General features: G+C 34.3%; 1 protein-coding gene across 47 annotated transcripts in view; it reads right to left on the bottom strand.

The window, feature by feature from the left end:
- Positions 1–20,666, bottom strand: part of ZBTB20 (zinc finger and BTB domain containing 20) — a 780,933-nt gene that overhangs the window by 311,498 nt on the left and 448,769 nt on the right. For 3 of the 47 annotated variants that reach the window (XM_048215051.2, XM_026493694.4, XM_026493699.4), the window contains exon 1: positions 1–20,666. This exon is cut by the window's left edge and continues 8,946 nt beyond it; it is cut by the window's right edge and continues 26,095 nt beyond it. The exons of the other annotated variants lie outside the window; for them this stretch is intronic. The gene's annotated coding sequence lies outside the window, so the exon portion shown is untranslated. 47 annotated transcript variants of the gene reach the window in all.

Genomic DNA, 20,666 nt, shown 5'->3' with positions numbered 1-20,666 from the left:
TAGTTCTGAAATGCTCTAAATTCTCTGAAGTAAAGGTGGGATACAAATGCACGATATTATTAACATGATAGTTCAGACCCTTTTTTCGGTTCTTCAAATCTAGATATGAGAAACATTGACAGATGACTAAATTTGCACCCCTTTGGGAATAAATTATATACCCTTGTTCATAAATGACATCTCAAACATAAGGAGCTAGGATGTGTTGGGAAATAGACACCTCAACCTTGAATGCATCAAATTGTAAGATACTTACATAAAAAGATCATGTTATTCACCTCTGTATCCATCTAGATTCCACCATATTGGTTTGCATTATGTAAGTGTTCCACTAATATTTCTTGAATTGAACGGAAGAATGAGGTCATACAATTTTAGAGCCAAAAGTAGCTAGAAATCGCAGAAGTCCAGTTAACTCATTTGGCAGATGATAAAACTGATGCCCAGATTAATTAAGTAACTTATTCAAGTACAATATTAGCAATGTTACAAGACTTTAGAGGAGTTGTTAAAGATCTGCCACTGAAAATATATCACTCAATCAATTAAAACAAAATAGATGTTCCTTTGTCAAATAAGAAGTACTCTTCAGCTCAAATAAATCTGAAGTCTTCTAATCTAAACAGGGAGGCTGAAGCTTAAAGTAACAAGTAAACTTCATTAAATGGCCATAGACCATAAGTGTGCTAGAAATGCCAAGTAACTAAGGCTGCCTATTTTAATACTATACCTATCGCCCAATCTGTTGGCATATTTCTCAGGTAAAATCAAGGTTGTACAAACGAAAGGTAATGTCAAATCTTTGAAATTATGTGGGATTCATGAAGGTGCAATTCAAAAATGAAATTATTTTTATCTATTATTTCAGTCTACTATTAAGCCATATTGTAGATTGTAAAGTAGATTTAAATTCTACATTGTTAAATTAAAAAAAAAAAAAAGGCAGGCCTATAGTGAGAAAGGCAATTTCCCTTTGGTGGAAGTTACTTGTATAGTATTTGCAGAAACAAGTTTGTTTAACTCTTGGCTCAGATGTTTGGTTAAATTAGCACAATAACAATAAAAGCCAGTCAAATTATCCTTTTGATTGATTTGATTTCTTCTTTCTTGGGGGGCAGTATTAAAATTTTTTTCCTTTCTTTTATCTTAAATCAATCAAAACATTTAAATTATTAATTAGAATGTAAACAATTTGTAGTCAGGGTTATTTTCATAATCTCCTAAAAACTGCAGCAGGGTGACTGGCATACAACAGACACCGAATAAATGTAAAATTTCTATTGTTGTAGAGTAGTCATCTAGGAAATCTCCAATGAGCTACTTTTCATTTTTCCAAAGCTCCTAGTGCACTGGAAATCCCTGAAGGTCACAGAGAGCAGAACTTGGAGCAAAAGGAGTAAACGACAGCAGCAGGCTTGGTGCTTCTAACGCATGGAGGGCCTGGCGGGCACTGCTGTTTGTGTATTACCAAAATTGGATTCCACAAACATAATCAGGCTTTCACAGATCAAGTTCAATTTATTAACTTGGCATTTCGCCTCCACTTCTTGCTCTACCTTGCTTAGGCATCCCAGGTTCAAATCCTTCCCAACAAGTATTCTAAAGTATAGCCGGACTGTATTAGTGTTTGCCTTTATCCTGGTATTGTCAAGGGAGTCCTAAATTTTAAATTTTCTTTTCTGTTATCTCCATAATTTGTGAAGTCATGTCTGGACTTCTGGGTTGGAATATTACGCATTCATTTACTATGATTCAATAAGCATCTACTGTGTGTGAGACACTAGGAAATAAATGGAAATAAGGCTTACTTCCTGCCTTCAAAGAACTAAGGAATTCACAATGCAGTGGTTACTTCGCAAATATAGCATATATGTTCCTGCTTTTAAGCTTTTGTTCTTCCCTTAGTTGGAGTGTCCTATTGTTATTCTTTATTGATCTAATTGCTTTAGTTATCCTGTGTTCTACCTCCATATAAATCATTTTGTAGTTTTTGTGGTCCACATTAACTTTCCTTTTGTTTTGCCTACACAGCTAGAGTTGACACTCTTGCCTACCCAATACCCATTCCCCCAGTTCTTCCTAGCTACAGACCCCTATTTTGTTCAGAATGGCAATGTGCCCAGTCCGGCATGATGCGTTATGATATTTCTGAGCCAATTATGACAAATCTGTTCCCTGATTTCCTTGCCTCCCTAGCAACCAAGGGTGGCTTTGGGACCCGGTTCTACTAAGATCTATGTGGCAATCTGCTGGCTTCTGAGAAAGCGTTTTCTTTTTTGATAAAGATAGAGGTAAAAGGCCAATCCTTTGGCATCTCCCTTCTTCCCTCTTTTTTTTTTTTAAGTTGGTATTTAAGTTCCAGTTAGTTGACACACAGTGTAATATTAGTTCCAGGTGTACGATCTAGTGATTCAACACTTCCTTACAACACCTGATACCCCTACCCCTCTTCCTTCTTTGACCATAGACATGATGCTTGGAGTTGCAGCAACTATTTGGTGATACTAAAGCAACAAGCATGAACAAAAGGCAAAGAGAACCCCAGAGATGTTGGCCCTGACTTTATCACACACCAGTGACCCCCTACCTCTGGACTTCCTGTTCTGTGAGAAACACAAACCACTATTTGTTTAAGCCACTCAACTCAGGATTTCTGCTACTGAACATTTTTCTTTTTTTTTTTTTTAAAGAATTTATTTATTTATTCGACAGAGATAGAGACAGCCAGCGAGAGAGGGAACACAAGCAGGGGGAGTGGGAGAGGAAGAAGCAGGTTCACAGCGGAGGAGCCTGATGTGGGGCTCGATCCCATAACGCTGGGATCACGCCCTGAGCCGAAGGCAGACGCTTAACCGCTGTGCCACCCAGGCGCCCCTGAACATTTTTCTAACCAAGAAATAACTTTCATAATTTAAATTATCCAAACTATTCTTCTTAACCAAATGGCAAACATCGGTTACATTCTTGGCATTTAATAAATACTCATTTGCTTCACATCTTGATTATATATACTACACATTCAATACATGTAATGAAATTCTCACTCTGAAAGCAAATGGGAAAATTGTAATTGTACTAAGAAAAGAGAATTAAACCAGGTCAAAAAAGAAAAAAAATCCAGTCTAAAGAAGTTCTATGAGAAGAATTTGTTACAACCTAGTTCAGTTACTCATATAATAAAAGAAACTTTTAAAAGTTTTCCAAAATTAGTAGAAATTTATTTTAAGTAAGAAATAAAACATTAGAATAGCCCCAAAGGGATAGATGTTTTAAAGAAGAGATCATATAAACAAGATTTCTATTAAATACAAAGAACACAATGCAATGCAGTTCCAGCTGCATCAAAACTGAGGAACCAGCCCTTATTAAATATCACTTGCAAGGAGACACTTTCTCTGTCCCTCAGGTAGCATGAATGTGACTCACCCAGATACTCAAGTCCTTAGCATGCTAATTAGCTTCCAAAATCTTTCACCTGAGGTTTAACCCATGAGTGAGGAAATTGTTATAGAACTTGCTTTTGGAGAAAAGACTACAGAAGTTGGGACAGAAGCTATTTTCAAGCCTTCCAAATATTACAAGTAATGGGGAACTGTTGAAAGAAACAAGTAGCTTTGAGTCATTTTAGGTCAGTGACCTTAAATATAAGGTGTGATTTAATAAGAAGCCAGAATAATCATAGCAGGAGGTGAGGAGAGAGACTCCGAACTGCCTGGAGTTAGGGAGGACTTTGGTGGCTGTTTTCAGCTGGAGCTCAAACTGCAGGATTCTGTCAGAGGCTCCACAAACAAAGGGCTGCATTATGTAATGCATCTTGTATTCCTTTGTGAACTATTCCACAACAAAGTTTCATTAGTCCCCCCCCCCCCCCGATATTTTACCACTTCCAGGCTGCAATATGTCCAGAAGGGAAACTTTCTACCTCAAATAAATTTTAAAGTGCAAGGAAAAAAAAAAAAAGACTTTTTTTTTCAGGAACCAAATGAAATTAATTTGAACTTTATACGGACTGGGAAAATACTTCTTAAACTAGGTGAAGAAAATTAATCTCATTTGAAAAACTTCCAAATAGTTCAGCAACAATTAGCAATAATTCAAACTCTCTCTCTTGATCTATCATTTTCTGGTAGTCTTACCCTGTTGATGGTACCACTCTCTGAGGGTCACCTTTCAATACAGCATTTTATAGGCAAAGAAGACTGTTACACTGATGATGCATAACAATACATTCTCATAAATAGTGTCTTTTTTCAAATTAAAATTTATTTTTGTTCCTGTTACAAAGATGTTCTAAGATTAAACACAGTTCTATGCTACTGTATTTAGTTTTGGTATATAAAAATCTACTTTTTAGCAGTATAATTATTTTTATTAATTATTAACTTAAGACCCTTCCATTATATAATCTTATTTTGATCAGCTGTAAAAATGATTAAACGGCTGAATAGATTTTCCCTTTTAACATTTCAAATGTTGGTTTAATGTTTGTCACTTAGACTCCCATAAAAGTGGCTAAAGTTTTCTGAGGAATACTGCATAGAACATGTCTTTTGATCTGAGAGTCTGGGTTATGCATAGTCAAAGCTTAGATGGGAGCCCCCAGCTCCTGAGTGGTATAAAAAAATTAGGGTTTGAGTCTCAGCAGGTGATACTTTTCCTTCTGACTTGGTCTTAAACGGATGCAACAATCCATCACCTCTTGGGCAGAACATGAGACTGAAGTGTTGGGTAGTGCTTACTAAGAACCAACTTCAGGGGAGCTGGAAATCAAGACAAGTTATAGGTCAGATACAAGATTTTCATTCTGTGGTCTTTTTTCACTCAAAACACATCACTCTCAGACTCAGGATTATGTCTTGTTAAGTTGGGTAACCATATCTCCCAGTTTACTCAGAATAATTCTAGTTCCAACTGTTCAAGTACAATTATTAGTAGTGGTCACTTTTACTCTCAAAAGTGCCCAGTTTGGATGATAAATTATGGGGCTATCCTACAAAGAAGTTTTAAGAGAAGTTATTTATAGCACCATTTGCAGTGATAATCACTCTCTTTAGGGCAAATTAAAATAATCACTATTGGTCAAGTTCTGTAAAGAGAGAAATAACTAAGAGTTTATTACTTTAATCCCAATGATTCAGCCAGAGAGATTTTGCCATCTAAAAGTTTATTGTAAGATGAGAGTAATTTTGGGAAATCATATTTCAATGAATTATTTAGGATTCCTAATTTTAGGTAGTATTGGCTTTTTTGTTAGCCCTATTTCAAACAAGAAGGCTTATTTCCCCTTAAAATTTGTTATAATAAAAAAAGCACAAGATCTGAAATGAAATTCTTTGAATCTTGGATTTAAATCCTAACTCAACTATTTGCTCAATTGGCAAATTCAAATAATCTCTGTGAACATCATTATTATTAACCCCTTCCAAATGGTCTTTAAGGACATTTTAGAAACCAGAAGTGAAAGAGCTATAAATACTGTAAAAAGGTAACCTATTTTCAACAGTTACTATTTTTCTTAAATAATAAAACCAGCTTTTCCCTTTGCAACTTCTAGGACACTTGTATGACTGAAGAAAAACTGCCAACAGTAGCTAATATTGAGCCACAGGTGAGAGGGCAGGGGTCTTTGGTTGGACTCTCTGCTGACATAGTTTCATCACATTTCTGGGTGACCCCTGTACTGTGCACGGACATTGATGGCCCACAAAGATCAAAGGAGAAAAGACTAAGGACCTTATGTACTGAGGCCAGAAAATGAAAGGCTGAACTTTACTTTCTTTAAAAGATTTTATTTGAGAGAGAGAGAGAGAGAGAGAGAGAGAAGGCACAGAGGGAGAATGAGGGGAGAAGCAGACTGCCCACTGAGCAGGGAGCCCAATGTGGGGCTCGATCTCAGGCTGAACTTGAAAACACAGGACTCTGGTCAAAAGTTGTACTACATGTTTCATGAGTTTCTGACATAGATAATCTTTTCTCAAAAGAAAAGGGAAACGTGGCAGTAAGAGGGGCTGGAGGAGAAAGGCTAGTTCATGGAGCAGAGAGCTTTTCTTATTAGCTGGCACATTTTTCTAAGATATTCCTGGATCTCTGTACATAACACTCCTCTTTCTTCTAAGATGTTCATGTTCTGCTCTTTCTTCTCTGAAACTCTAAATTCTCTGGCCCAGCAAAACATTTGGGTGTTCTGACTTAATTCCTTTAATCTACCTGACATAAAAAATTATATGGGGAGTGTTTTTAGTTTTTCAGTTAGTTTTTAGTTTTTCATCTATATGAATGTAATCAATGATTTTATTTTTTAAAAAACTCTCTGAGTTTCCCCCACCTTGCCACTGACTAGAAGAGATTTCTTTAGAGCTTTCAGTAATTGCAGGAAAAGTTCTTACGAATTATTCTTCAGCCCAATAATTAAACAGGTAAATACCCTAAAAGGGGAGCTAATCCGATAATGCAGGGCATTTTTGCATGTTTAAACTGACTCCTATGAGATTGGGGCTCTTGTACCTAATTTGAGGCCTCAAAGATCTTTTGGTTTGTACAAGGTTCTATCAATTAACCCTCTAACCAATGAGTCTCAATTTTAAATATACTCTGCTTGCAAAGGTAGTAGGACAAAAAGAGGAGTGAATGGCAAGAGACTGCAGAGAGGAATAGGTATCCCTGGGCTAAAAAAGAGCTCTAGATATCTTCCCCCACCCCTTGGAGAGAAAGATCTCTCTCACACATTCTATCTATTAGAAGTTCATTTGTGTTTAACAAGACCCTCTTTTAAAATGCAAATCTGCCTTGTGAACCTGTAAACCTCCTTCACACCTTATTGTTAATTACTCTGATTTTCTAGAATATGATCAACACTTAACTGATATTGGCAATCCAGGAATGAACAAATAGCTCAGAGTGGAAAAGGGAAATTTTGGTGGAGTGGGACTGAAGGCAGCAGCGTAAGGATTTCATCTGTGAGCAACAGGGCACCCTGATATTTTGTAGTTTTCATCTAGGAGAGTGGCAGTAATTGGAGTACCACAAAAGGAACATTTTTCTTGATTGCCAATGTCTGGCTGAGATCAGAGCAGGTTGGAAAACTGCAAACTTCAGGTTTTAAATACTTAGCCAAGCAAGTTAATTGAGTTTAGTCTTTATTCTAGAAACCTTTCTAGCTAATTTTTACTATCTCTTAAAACTTGGCAACCCTGGGTTCTAAAACTCTTCTGGTTCAACCTCCCAGATTTGAAGGTCACCAGATAAATGAATTCCAAAAATAAGTGAATGTGGGCCAGTCCTTTTTCATTGTCTTCTTAGTCATTCACTTCTTTGGAGATTACGGTATGTAATCCTAGAACATACTGTAAACAATTTCAGAAGAATTTAAGATATGTTATTTCCATATCTGTTTTAGTAAGTGGTACTTGATCTGATACCAAAAGGCTACAAAATTCGAATTAGACTTCAAGTGACTTAAGGTACAAGTCTTAGCTAAGAAAAAATTCAAGGAAAAATATTTTATGACATCTTACAACATCATTAATCATCTCTCCATTTATATGAAAAATAAATATGCTAAAATCTTCACTGTTAAGAAAAGGGGTCATCTTTCCCGCCAAAATGGCTATTTTTAGTTTTCATGTGGTTGGATACATTTATAAACGATTACATAAAAACATATGGTTGGAACATGCTTATTCCTTCATGAGTATTCCTCTTTTGAGGCTACAGAATTTTCTTAGTTGTTCCATGTGCTTTTTTGTTGTGCTGATGGCTTCTTGTTCTGAATAATTTTCTTCCTATTCTATTGTTAATGAAATGAATTCTAATAAGGAAAAAAAGAAACCCTTTAATGAAAACCCCTTTCTTCATAGATGTGGGCTGGAAGGGATATAGGACACTGGGGGACAATAAATACATTGCACGTTCTTCAATTGATCCCTCTGTGGTTTATTCACCTGAATGCATTGTGAAAAGCGTGAAGCAATAGTGGGAGAGGGACTCTTTGTGTGGCTAATTTCAGTTACTGAAAAAGTACTAGACAAGTTTGTCTTGTTATCAAACATAAATATACACACATTTTTATGTTCCATCAGATCACTGAACCCCCATTTTAAGGTATTTCACCCATAAGGAGGAGTGAAAAGTCCCAGAGGTATTAAAATTTCACAAAGCCTGAACCTGGAGTTTTGTTACATGATTCACAGTTGACCTTTAAGTGTGACAGTCAACTACTGAATTGGCATGGTTGAAGTATAGTTCTTTCAAATAGTTCTTACAAATCCTCAAAAAGGATAGTAAAACAACTGAGAATCTTTCCAGCTATTTAATTTGATTTTTTACTTTATATTTTGCCCTTACTTTCCCTTGTAACACTCCACCTCTTTTCCCTACATATTTTCACTCCCATACATTCCCAATTCTGCTTGACAGTGAGACTAGTTTTGGCACATGATGGGTTCTCTACAAATGTGTATTGAATGCATGGAAAACCACCTGGGTAAATGTTATGAAGTGAACAGTAGGAAACTTTTAATTAGGCAAATTAATACATCTATAGTTTGAAGGGACATCCATGATAACAGCAAAATGATTAATAATTCTAAGGATATTTAGGAAAGATGTAACCTAGAAGGTTAAAAATGAGAAATTCTAGAATTGGAAAAGAAAAAAATAATAATAGCGCAACATAATTGAAAGCACATGCAGAAGAAACCTACTATATTGTTTATTAAAACATTAAATGGAAAGACTGAAATGAGAATGCTAGCTGGTATTATTATATCAAAGCAGAAAGTTATTTCTTGTTGCTATAACTCTGGAGAGAATAAATTCTCCAAAGCCACCAAGAACAGAATAGGAGAAATGTTTGGAATTTAAGAGTTGCAGTAGATAAAAAAGCTAGATATTCAAGGTTTGATTTGTGTGGTAGCCAGCTTCCAAGATCACCCCCTCTGATCCCTGCCTCCTGGCATTCACACGCTTGCATATTTTGCCTAATTGTACCAGGTTGGCCCGAGTAACCAATATAATGTGGTAAGAGTGGTGGTATGTGACTCTCAGTGCTGGGTCAGAAAAACCATTACTGTGTCTTCCTAGTTGTTTCGATCATTCACTCTGGAGAAGCCAACCCCTAATGTCATGATCCTATAGAAAGGTTCACATGGTAAGGAACTGAGCCCAACAGTCAACATTAACTTATGAGCCTTGTGAGTGAGTCACCATGGAAGCGGATCCTTTAGCCCCATTCTAGCCTTCAGATGACTACAACCCTTGCTGACATCTTGCCTGCAACATCATGAAAGGTTTGAAACCAGTACCACTTCACTAAGCTACTTTTGAATTCCTGATAATGAGAGATAATACATGCTTATTACTCGAAGTCACTAGGTTTTGAGTTTTTTTTTTGTTTGTTTGTTTTTTTTGTAGCAACAGATAACTAATGGAGTGATTATGGCTTCCCCCCACCCCCACCCCTCAGGTGCACAGAATTGGATTGATCATAATCCTTGGCACATGACGCATACTCATTATTGGTCCATGCTGGCCTACTTTAATTCATATAGTTGGCTATTTTTTTTTAATGAATTAATAAACACCAGCAAACTAAGTCCCTAAAAGAAAAACTAGGAGCTTTATAATAACCTTTCCATCTTTCCATACAGTTTGCCCCATCTCATATTCTTGCCTCTCGCACCTAAGATAACCATTATCCTGATTCTTATGTTTACTATTTATTTGTTTTCCTTTCCATATAGTTTTATCATGTCTACAGGTATGCCTAAATTTATGTTTGTGTATATACATATATCTATATATAATATGTATCTAATATGTATACATTTTGATTGCTTTTAACTTTATAAAATGCTATTATGCTGCATATAATGCTTTGAGATTTAATTATTTTTACTAATATTATATTGTTAAGGTTTATCCACATTGTTGCATATCACTGCAGTTCATTTTGTGTCTAATTATTGATGTTGCCAAGGTAGTTAGTAATACAGAAAAACAAGACTAATAAGGCTTTACATCACAGAATTATGTAGTTGTGGGTGGGCAGGATAAAGCATATTTAGGATATAATTTAAATAAATTCATGAGCTCTAAGCATAAAAAAACAACCCAGAAAATTACTTTAGAAGTTAAAAAATTCTTTCCTTATGGATAATAGCATGCTTTAGTAATGTATACACATTCATTTCAAATATAATACAATTTATTACACACACACATACAAGCTATGGATTCTAAAGATGTTTGTTGAAGTGAATTTTTTTTTAAGATTTTATTTATTTATTTGAGCGAGAGAGTGAGAGAGGGCGTGCCCTTGTGTACAGGAACGGTGGGGGAAGGGCAGAAAGAGAGGGAGAAGGTGTAGAGGGAGAGGGAGAAGCAGGCTCCCCACTGAGCAAGGATCCTCATGCGGGGCTCGATCCCTGGGATCATGACCTGAGCCAAAGGCAGACACTTAACTGACTGAGCCACACAGGCGCCCCATGTTGAAGTGAATATTATAAAGTTCAAAGACCTATGAAAATATCGTAAGAGTTGCCTATATAAAAATAAAATGCTAGTGTTCCAAAGGACTCATTGCTAGAGACTACACTGGTGAGTGAATACCAAAGATGATCTATCTTTTCTTTAAGAATTCATATAATACATTTGTATGTAAATAATATTTATGTACAGGAATTTTCTTTACTACCAACTATTCTCAAACACACATACATTATCAAAGAATTCTAAATATGATTACTTAATGTCTACCTCAAATCTTTACAAATACAATTTAAAATATTACTGACAAATCTAATTAATTATATATCCAAATGGTGAGGGTCCCTCAATCTCACCTCTTAGCTTCTTGCCAGTCATTCAAAGAGCATATTCCTTTGTCTTGGCAGCACTATCCAGAAATGAGCCTTATTTTTTAATTCCAGAAACAAGTATATTTGTGTTAGCCAACTATTTTCTGGTATCTTTCTGGCTGACATCAGTTTACAATGGATAGTATTGTTGAATGTCAAAGTTATTTTATTTTAGTATTATCATTAGTACTCCTGCATCCCCCACCCCTGCCACCGGTGCCCCATGGAGGTATGTTGATTCATGGAGATTTAATAAGTCTCCTTAAGCTAAACAGACTTCCAGTACAAGTAAACCTTTGCTATATAGTAGCCAAATTAACTTTATCCATTAAATCAGGATCACTTTAGCCATTTGGCTTCAGCAAACGGACACACTTTTCTCTGACTTCACACAATTACTAAGAATGTATGTGAAAACTATCCATAAAGCAAGAGATATTTCATTCTCAGTTCTTTACTAGCAAATGATGTAGCTTTAAGGAATAGAAGGAAAAGAAATATTGATGAAATAGAACACTCAACTCTAGCACAAAGTCCAAAGCATGGAGCAAGTCAGAAAAGAATGCAGAGGATTAGCAGAATTACTGAAGGTGATCAGAAGTGCTGACAGAGAAGAGCCACCATTTTTTCCTTATTCATTTCCTTAAGACCCTTTATAAAAAAAAAAAAAAGGGGGCATACACATTTTAAGAATACATTTTTCTAACTGGGGATGTACTTTACGGTGACTAATATAACAAAATAAAAATTATTTTTAAAAAAAGAATACATTTTTCTCAAATTTCTCAGTTTTCCAAAATCTCTACACAAGAAAGGAGGACTATTTGAAAACCAGCTAAGTGGGAGGATGATAGCAGTCTGTAGGCCACAAAGGAGGCTACCCGAACCAGCTCTTGCCTTGATGCCTTCCCTCAGTAGGCTTGTGGTAGATGGGAGAAATTTGGAAAATTTTCATGAGGGAATGAAAACAAGTGGAAGCCCTGATTCAAAGACAGTGAAAGACGTATCTTTTCTTCCTTGTACTAGAGTTTGTATTTGGCGGAGGAAAAGTCTACTTCCTTCTAATGAAAACTTCTTCCTAATGAACACTCAACTGAGAACATTTGCAAATAGCCAAGGCACAAGGCAACAGCCAATGGCAATGGGAAAGAGAGACCAGGTTTAAGATTTGCTTTGGAGGTCGATGTGGTAAAAATAAGCTATATTGTACAATAAGCCAAAAAAGAGAATAATCTCTTTCTTCAAGTCTATTGTATAATTGAGAGTTTGTTGACTTTTATACTGTAAATGTAAAAAACCCCAAAAGTTTCATTCATCCTCTTGTAATGACACCAATCTAATTTGCTATTAAATTTCCTTTCAAATGCTCTATTTTGTTTAGTTATAAGGGATTTGATCCCCTTAAACTTTCCCAGAAAGTTTGTATGGAAGTCAGTTGCTAAGGACATTCTTAGGGGAACCTACAAAATGTTGCAAGATAAATAACCTCAGTACAATATGAAGATTAAGTAAAAGGGAAGGTTTAAGAGTTACCTTGGAAAGGAAAAGAAAAGATTTAGAATTCTGGACTAGAACTGCTAGTCAATCACTGATGGAAAGGAGCTTAGTCAAGACAGTTTTACACTTTCCAGGAAGGGAGGACTTCTACATTTTTCCTCTTGGGAATAAAGGTAAGAGTTTTATCATGGAGAGGAAGTCAGAGAGGAATGTTCATCATCTCTCTCCCCAACGCTACCTCCAAAAACACATACACACAGACACACACACGCACACACACCCTTCCTTTTCTTCTTCCTTCCACTTCCACAGCTCTTCCTTTGGTGACCGAAAGATAAAAGACCTTAAAATAATAAGCCATAGGGGACAACTGGGAAGTCTCAGTAGTCTAACGTGAAGTTTAACGTCTGGAAAAGGCTTTTGGCAATTTACTTTGGTTGAGTGAAAAAGCAACATGATAGGAAAAGCATAGATTTAGGATCAGGCTGCCATGAGTTTGAAGCCGTGAGTTTAAACTTCAGTTTAGTCATCTCTAAAATGATGATTACCTATGGAATCTGTGTTCCATATACCATGCAGGTACTCAGTCAGTACTCAGTATTTCTCTAGTAGCTCTCCAAACTGCATCTGGAGTAAGGAGCTAGTAAACAACACATTTATGTGGAAGAAAGGAAAGAGATTTAATCCTGAGAGCATTCGCTGTCTGTAACAGTCATTTGATGATTGACTAGATGGTACTTTGTTGACATCTCTTCATTTACTAATTGATGAAATGTTAGGAGTGGAAGAAAAAAGATTAATCTCTAATTTCTATCAATTGAAAAAAACTAACGATCAGAACTAAGAAACAGAAGACAATAGTAGATTATTTTTAAGGGTAATCCTTCAGAGATTTTTCACAAACATATGGTGTTTAGTGTTCTCACATTACAGAAGATATTCTCTACTTATACTTTGATCTGGTTGTCCACCAGAAGAGTAAAAAGTATATTAAGTGTAAATTTTAACTAAATTTTGTGTTATGTTTTGATTAGTTGTTTTACCTGTACTATTGGATTCGCTATGACATTCCCTCCATTATTATCTTAATAAAAAATGTACCAAGGCACCTATTAATTAACATAATTAATATTTGTTATTTATTATATACTAGATATTGTACTCATCACACTATTAGTATTTTTAATATAATTAAGAGCTATACATATATTATGTATAATAATAATAGGAACTATTTATCTAATGCTTATTGTGCACCACATTTTGCTAAGCATTTTGTATACATTTTCAGTTAATACTGTGAAAGACCTAATGAGCTAAGTAGAAGCAAATAAATGAAGAGACATGACAATCTTTTCTTGTTAAAGGAAAACTCACCATATCCAGTCTTTCAAGCACTGATAGAATAGAATGGTAATATCTTAAATTTAGAAAGTGTCATTCATAAAAGTGTACTGTTAACTACTTTACTAGCTTGTGCTATATGCAATAATAATCTTACATTACACAGGACTGAAAGGCTGCTCCTAAAAGATAGCATTTGATAAATTGTACACAAGAATCCATTAGAATAACAGCTTAATAGAGGAACGAAATTCCATCTGAAATATAGAATTTAGAAAAACCAAATACTTTAGGTTAACTGAAATTTGTCCCAATCTACTTCAGAGTTCATAAATATAACAGGCAAAGATCATTGACATTGTCAGGGGATTATCATTAAGTTTCAACCCAAAGGCAACAAGCTGAAGTAATGCAGACATAGAAAGTAGTGCCTCCTAAAATAAAAGTAAAGCAAATATCATGACTTATTCCAGCTCTTACTCTTTTGACTAATCGGCAGGCTCAGAAATTAAATATTTAAAGATTTAAAAATAATACAACTTTAAGAAGTTGACCAATATGTTACTAAATAAAATAATCCTCATTACATCTGAAGTGCCTTACAGTTCAAAAATTTAACCTATACTCATCCATTTCCTATCTCCCCAAATAATATAAGAACTTGATTATTCCATGGTGTAATCTGGCAGAGGAATCAAAGAAAATATGATATTCTTTCATTGTTACTTTACATTAGGGTAAGGAAAACAACATAAACTTTATGGAAAATCTGGGGTGTGTGTGTGTGTGTGTGTGTGTGTGTGTGTGTGTGTGTGTGTTCACCACCATGCTTGTATAAGTAACTCTCTTGCTAACTGAATACAAAATGTTACCATTCAATCACATGAGTCTCCATGAAGTTAGTAACATTCAAGTGAAATTTATAAAATAAAGAAGATAAATAGACATCAGAATTTCCAGTTCTTGAGAAGCTGAATATACACAAAGGACTATTAAAAGTGAAAGGGTTAAAAAAAAGTGAAAGGGTTAGTAGAAAATCTTCTGAGCCCATTTAATAAGAGAATGTGCAATTCCATGAGATTCTTTTCTAAAGAAACCACTAACAATGCTGTACATCTACAAAACCTACAAGAGTACACAATGGACTTGAGCCCCTGCTTTGTGACTCATGAGTATACTTCAGCAGGATGTACTTCCTCTTTTTGAGGGTCATATAGGTGAATAAGCCGACAAAGCCTACAGAGAAAGAAATTCCACATGTGTCATAGGGAGAAAATGTATTTGATCTCAAGTTCCATATACTTATAAAAAAACAAATTCTGATCCAAACCTTAATGAATTCAATACCATTGTTGGTCTTTTTTTTTCTGCCTCTAGACTATAACTCAAATTTATTAAACTTTAACACTAGGTAAAAAATAGATAAAAGTAAGTTTACACTAGGTAGATTGCATATTTCTCAAATCTTTTTTTTAATTTTAATTTTTAAATTTTTATTTTTTTCTCAAATCTTTTATAAAAAAGATATGCTAAATGAGATAACTTCTAAAGGACAGTCGAAGATTTCCTTTTGAAAGTAGTAATAATAACAACAATACTAATACAGTAATAATGAATAACTGAATACATACCACATATCAGGTACTTTGCTGAGAGTTTTACATGCATTAATAAATTAATACAGCAATCAATGCTTTTGAGAACCTACTCCAGACTAGGCACCATACAAAATGTGTCATTATACACACACCCACAAAAGACAGAAGCAATTTTAATTATATAACAGAGCTAGAAAATATAATGGATAAGAATATCACGGGGGATTTTTGGTAAAACTGAATAGATCTTTTCATATTTCTCTGTTTGAATCTCTCCAAATATCTCTAATGTCTGCTTTTAAAAAGAAAAAACTATAATAATTTTGAAAAAAGTATTCACAAAGAAAACTGCCACTCTTATATAAAAGCAATGATGGTTAACTTTTTAAGACACACAATATTCTCTACCATTTCTGAAAAATCATTGACAAGTAGCCATAAAAACCTAAATAATAACTGAAAATATTCTTCAGAGATCAATAGGCCAGGAAGAATTCTTATAATATGCATTGGCTTCCACCCAAATTTCTCAATGTCATATACTTTTATCCATCAAAAATTTCTTCTGTTATTTTTCATATCCCTAGATTAAGGAATATCAGTATTTATTTACAGAAATATCCTGAGAGTGTGCCTACAAATGCATATTCCTATGAACCCAAGAAAACAAGAAGAAAGCATGAAAGTTAAAGTATTCTGATGTCCTTTTATTTTTTCTTCTTTTTCTTATTACCATTTTTAGGCCTATCGCCTATTTCTAATAGGCTGCATCTTTCATTAGACCCGAAATACAAGTCTCTTTATTTAGGAGTTGGACATAAATATCAATTGCTCAGTTGTTATTTTCATGATCATTTTTTAAGTTATTTCAACCATAAATGCTTTAATTCCCTGAATATCCCAAAGCTGTCTAAGTACAAATATACTCCCACCACATTCCTCTGTGCTAATATAGCAATGCAGTTGGAGTAAAGTTTCATTAAAATATATGAGGGAAATTGGTACTTCATTAACATTTAAAAATTAAACAATATACAAGATAGTTACAGGACATAAGATATAGTCAGGTCTTCAGAACTTCTGATGCATCATTTTAAAACATCATTTATCATTTTGATAAAGCTGAGGTCAAGTTTCTAAAATGCAACTTGTTAAAAGCAGGAATAAATGAATGAGGGATGAGTCAGCTCATTTGACGGAAAGGGTAAAAAAAATACTTCAAAAGCATACCACATGACTTGGTAAATATTCAGTGTATCAAAATGTAGTTGCCATCTGGCGTTGATAGACTGGGCTAGAATATGTGTTAAAAAAAAAAAAAAGAAAAGAAAGGACATAACTCAGCCAGGTTAATGTGCTCTTGTCTACATTTCATAATTCAGGTACTAAGTGCTTTAATAAATATTCACTACCAAAGAAAGGCTGCATTACAAGTCAGACTTGGACATTGTTTGTTAAAGACATTCATAGATTTGTTGGGGTGGGTGGAGAAGAGTAAAATCAGACAAGACCTGATGACACCTATAGAAGCTGAAAACAAAAAAGGGTTTTAGGTAAAGCAGAATTCTCAAGTATGATGATACTGCCAGAATACCAGCTTCACAGTTAAACACAGGGAAGTGGTAAGCCTACATTTGGAGGAAAAAACCTGAAATCTTGTTTATTGTCAGTTTTGAATATTCAATTATTCTTTTCTTTGACTATGACTATTTTAAAGTATAGAGTAAACCAGGGAATAAACAAAACTAATGGTTGGATAGTAGAAAGAAGGAAAAATTTGAAAACCCTGACATTCTTTGAAGTTTTTAAGCTAGAGTTTGCTATTAACTTTGCAATATGTTCAAACAAAAAGTAAATGTGAAGGACTTTATTCTTCTTGCTCAAGAAATGAATGAGGCACATTTAGAAAACAATATCGTCTGCAAGGGGGAAAAAAAAAACTGAACATGAGCAGTGAAAACTTGCCTGAAGTAGCAATGCCTGTCCAAATCCATGTCTGGGTTTGTTATTAGATACTTCTTTCCTTAACCCTGAACATTCCCTGGGTTTCCACATCTTGACAATTTATGTTCTACCCACATCTCTTGCATTCAAGGCAGTAGGCAGAAAATAAAAGTTTTCATATACCTTTGCAGGTCAGTTAAAACAGGGTCCAGGAAAACTGTTAGCAAAATGGATGAAATACTTTCAGGAGAAAGCTGTTTAGGGTCAAGCATTGGGGGTTTTGTTTTGTTTTTAAATGAGGTAAAATTTATATAAAACAACATTCACAGATTTTAAAGTGTATAACACAGAATTCTGATAAATGTATACACCTGTATAATCACCATCCTAACAAAGATTTAGAAAGTTCCTTTGTGCCCACTTCAGGTCAACTCCCATCTCTCATAAACAACCAACATTCTCATTTTTAATACCATAGATTAGTTTTGCCTTCATACAATAAAATCATATAATGTGTAGTTTTTTGGGTCCTGGCTTCTTCTGCACAACATGTTTCTGAAATTTATCCACATTGTCTGTATTATATTTTGTTTTGTTTGCTTATTAGTATTCTGTTCTATGAATACACCACAATTTGTATGTCCATTTTCTACATTGGGGTGTTTCCCTTTTTAGGCAATTATGAAAAAAGTTAATATAAACATTCTTGTATAAGTCTTTTTGAGGGCACAGTTTTCATTTCCTTTTGTTAAATACTCAGGAACACAATACCCAAATCATACGGTAGATATATGCATTTAATTTTATAAGATTATTTACCCAGTTTTCCAAATTGGAACTTTCCCCACTAGCAAATGTAATAAGAATGCCAAGTATTCTACATCTTTGCCAACACTTTAATGTGTCAGTCTTTTTTCTTCCAGTCATTCTGGTAAGCATGAACTATAATCTTCCTGTGCTTTTGATCTGAATTTCCCTGATGATTAATGATATTGAGCACCTTTCTTTATGAGTTTAATGGCCATGCCTAGATCTTCTATTATGAAGTGCCTATTTAGGTCATTTGCCCATTCTTAAACTTTGTCTATTTGTTATTGACGTGTAGGCATTCCTTACATATTCTAGATATGAGTCTTTTGTTGATATATTTTACAAATATTTTCACCTAGTCTGTTGTTTGCCTTTTCATTTTCTTTTTTCTCTTTCTTTCTTTCTTTTTCTTTCTTTCTTTCTTTCTTTCTTTCTTTCTTTCTTTCTTTCTTTCTTTCTTTTCTTTCTTTCTCTTTCTTTCTTTCTTTCTTTCTTTCTTTCTTTCTTTCTTTCTCTCTTTTTTAAAGATTTTATATATTTGAGAGAGAGAGAGAGCACAAGTGGGGTGAGGGGCAGAGAGAGAAGCAGACTCCCCACTGAGCAGAGAGCACCGTGGGGCTCAATCCCAGGACTCCAGGACCATGACCTGAGCCAAAGGCAGACATTTAACCGACTGAGCCACCCAGGCACCTCACGCTTTCATTTTCTTAACAGTGTTTTTTGATAACCAGAAGTTTTTAATTTGGATAAGATCTGACTTAATATTTTTTTTCTTTTATGTTTAGGGCTTCCTGTGTCCTCTAAACAATTTTTACCTATCCCAAACTCATGACATTTTGTTCCCTATGCATCATTCTAGAAGCATTATCTTAGTTCTTGCAGGTTTAATACATATCAAATTATAGTGTGTAGTGTGAGACAGAGGCCAAGTTTTAATTTTTTCCCATATTTTTTTCCAGTTGTTCAAGCACCATTTGTTGAAAAGATTTTGCTTCTCCCAATTAAATTATGTTGTCACCTTTGTTGATTATCAATTGACTACATACTTAGAGCCGATACCTGGGGGGAAGTTGGTATAATCTGTCTTTATTACTACATATTTATAGAAAGTCTTGAAATTAGACAGTGTGAGCACTCCAACTTTGTTCTTGTTTTTCTAGGTTATTTGCAATTTCACATGAATTTAAAAATCAACTTAACAGCTTTTCCAAAAATTAGGGGAAAAAAACACCCATTGAGATCTTGACTCAGACTGTATTCACCCCTAAGATCAATTTAGAGAGAAATGACACTTTAACAACCTGAGTGCTCATCCAAGAACAATGGATATTTCTCTAAGGCCTTTTTAGTTTTGAGAGTATAGGCCTTTTGAAGGCCTATAGGCCTAAGTATTTTATGTTTTTTGCTACTGTAAATTGACTTTAAAAATTCATATTCAGATTATTTGTCACTACTGTATAAAAATATAATCAATTTTTAAAAATCCTGTGACCTTGCTAAATGCACTTATTAGCTCCAGTAGTTGTTTTGTATATTCTTTAAGATTTCTAATGTAAACAATTATGGTATATGTGCATACAGACAGTTTTACTTCCTTTCCTATCCTTACACCTTTCATTTATTTTTCTTGCTTTATTACCTTGGATAGGTTCTTCAGTACAATGTTGAACAGAAATAGTAAAAATAGATATCCTTGCCTTATACTAAATCTTAAGTGGAAAGCATTCATTTAGTCTTTCATCATTAAGTATGATATTAATTGTAGGTTTTCACAGAAGCTCTTCATCAGATTGAGGAAGTTTCTATCTCATCTAGTTTCCTGAAAGTTTTTATTATGAATGCCTATTAAATTATTTCAAATGCTTTTTCAAAAAAGATCATATTTTTCTTTTTTATTCTAGTAATATGGTGAATTTACATTGATTTACTTTCAAATGTTACACTAAACTTGAATACCTGAGATAAAGTCCAGTTGGTTATGAGTTATTATCCATTTTGCATATTGCTGGACTTTACTTGCTAATTTTTTAAAAGATTATTGTGTCCAGATAGATGAGGAATACCGGCCTGTAATTTTCTGATAGTATCTTTTTCAGGTTTTGCTAATAGGATTATTCTGGCCTCATAAAACATTTCAGTAAGTGTTTTCTCCTACCATATTTTCTTAAAGAATTTGTGTAGGATTAATATTATTTCCTCCTTTAATGTTTTATACAATTCTCCATTGAAACTATCTGGGCCTGGGGTTTTCTTTTTAGGAGTGATTTTGATAACAAATTCAATTTCTTTAATAAATATAGTGGTATTCAAATTTTCTGTGTTTCTTGTGTCAGTTTTGGCAACATGTTTTTCAAGGAACTTACCTATTTCATTAAAGTTGCTGAAATTACTGGCATAATGTTTCCATAAATTCCCTTCAATATCTGTGTGATATGTAATGCTATCTATCCCTTCTTTCATTACTGATATTGGTTTTTTATATCTTTTCTTCTTGGTCATTTTTGCTAGAGGTTATCAGTTTTATTTATCTTTTCAAAGAATAAAGTTTTGCCTTTGTAAATCTTTATTGTTTGTTTTTAATTTTCTGGATTTTTGCCTTTACTATTTCTTTTCTTCT

The sequence above is a fragment of the Ursus arctos genome, unplaced genomic scaffold, assembly GCF_023065955.2.
Source record: "Ursus arctos isolate Adak ecotype North America unplaced genomic scaffold, UrsArc2.0 scaffold_4, whole genome shotgun sequence".
In the NCBI taxonomy this organism is placed as follows: Eukaryota; Metazoa; Chordata; class Mammalia; order Carnivora; family Ursidae; genus Ursus; species Ursus arctos.
Note: the sequence above shows the minus strand (reverse complement) of the source record. Positions and strands in the feature narration are given on the sequence as shown.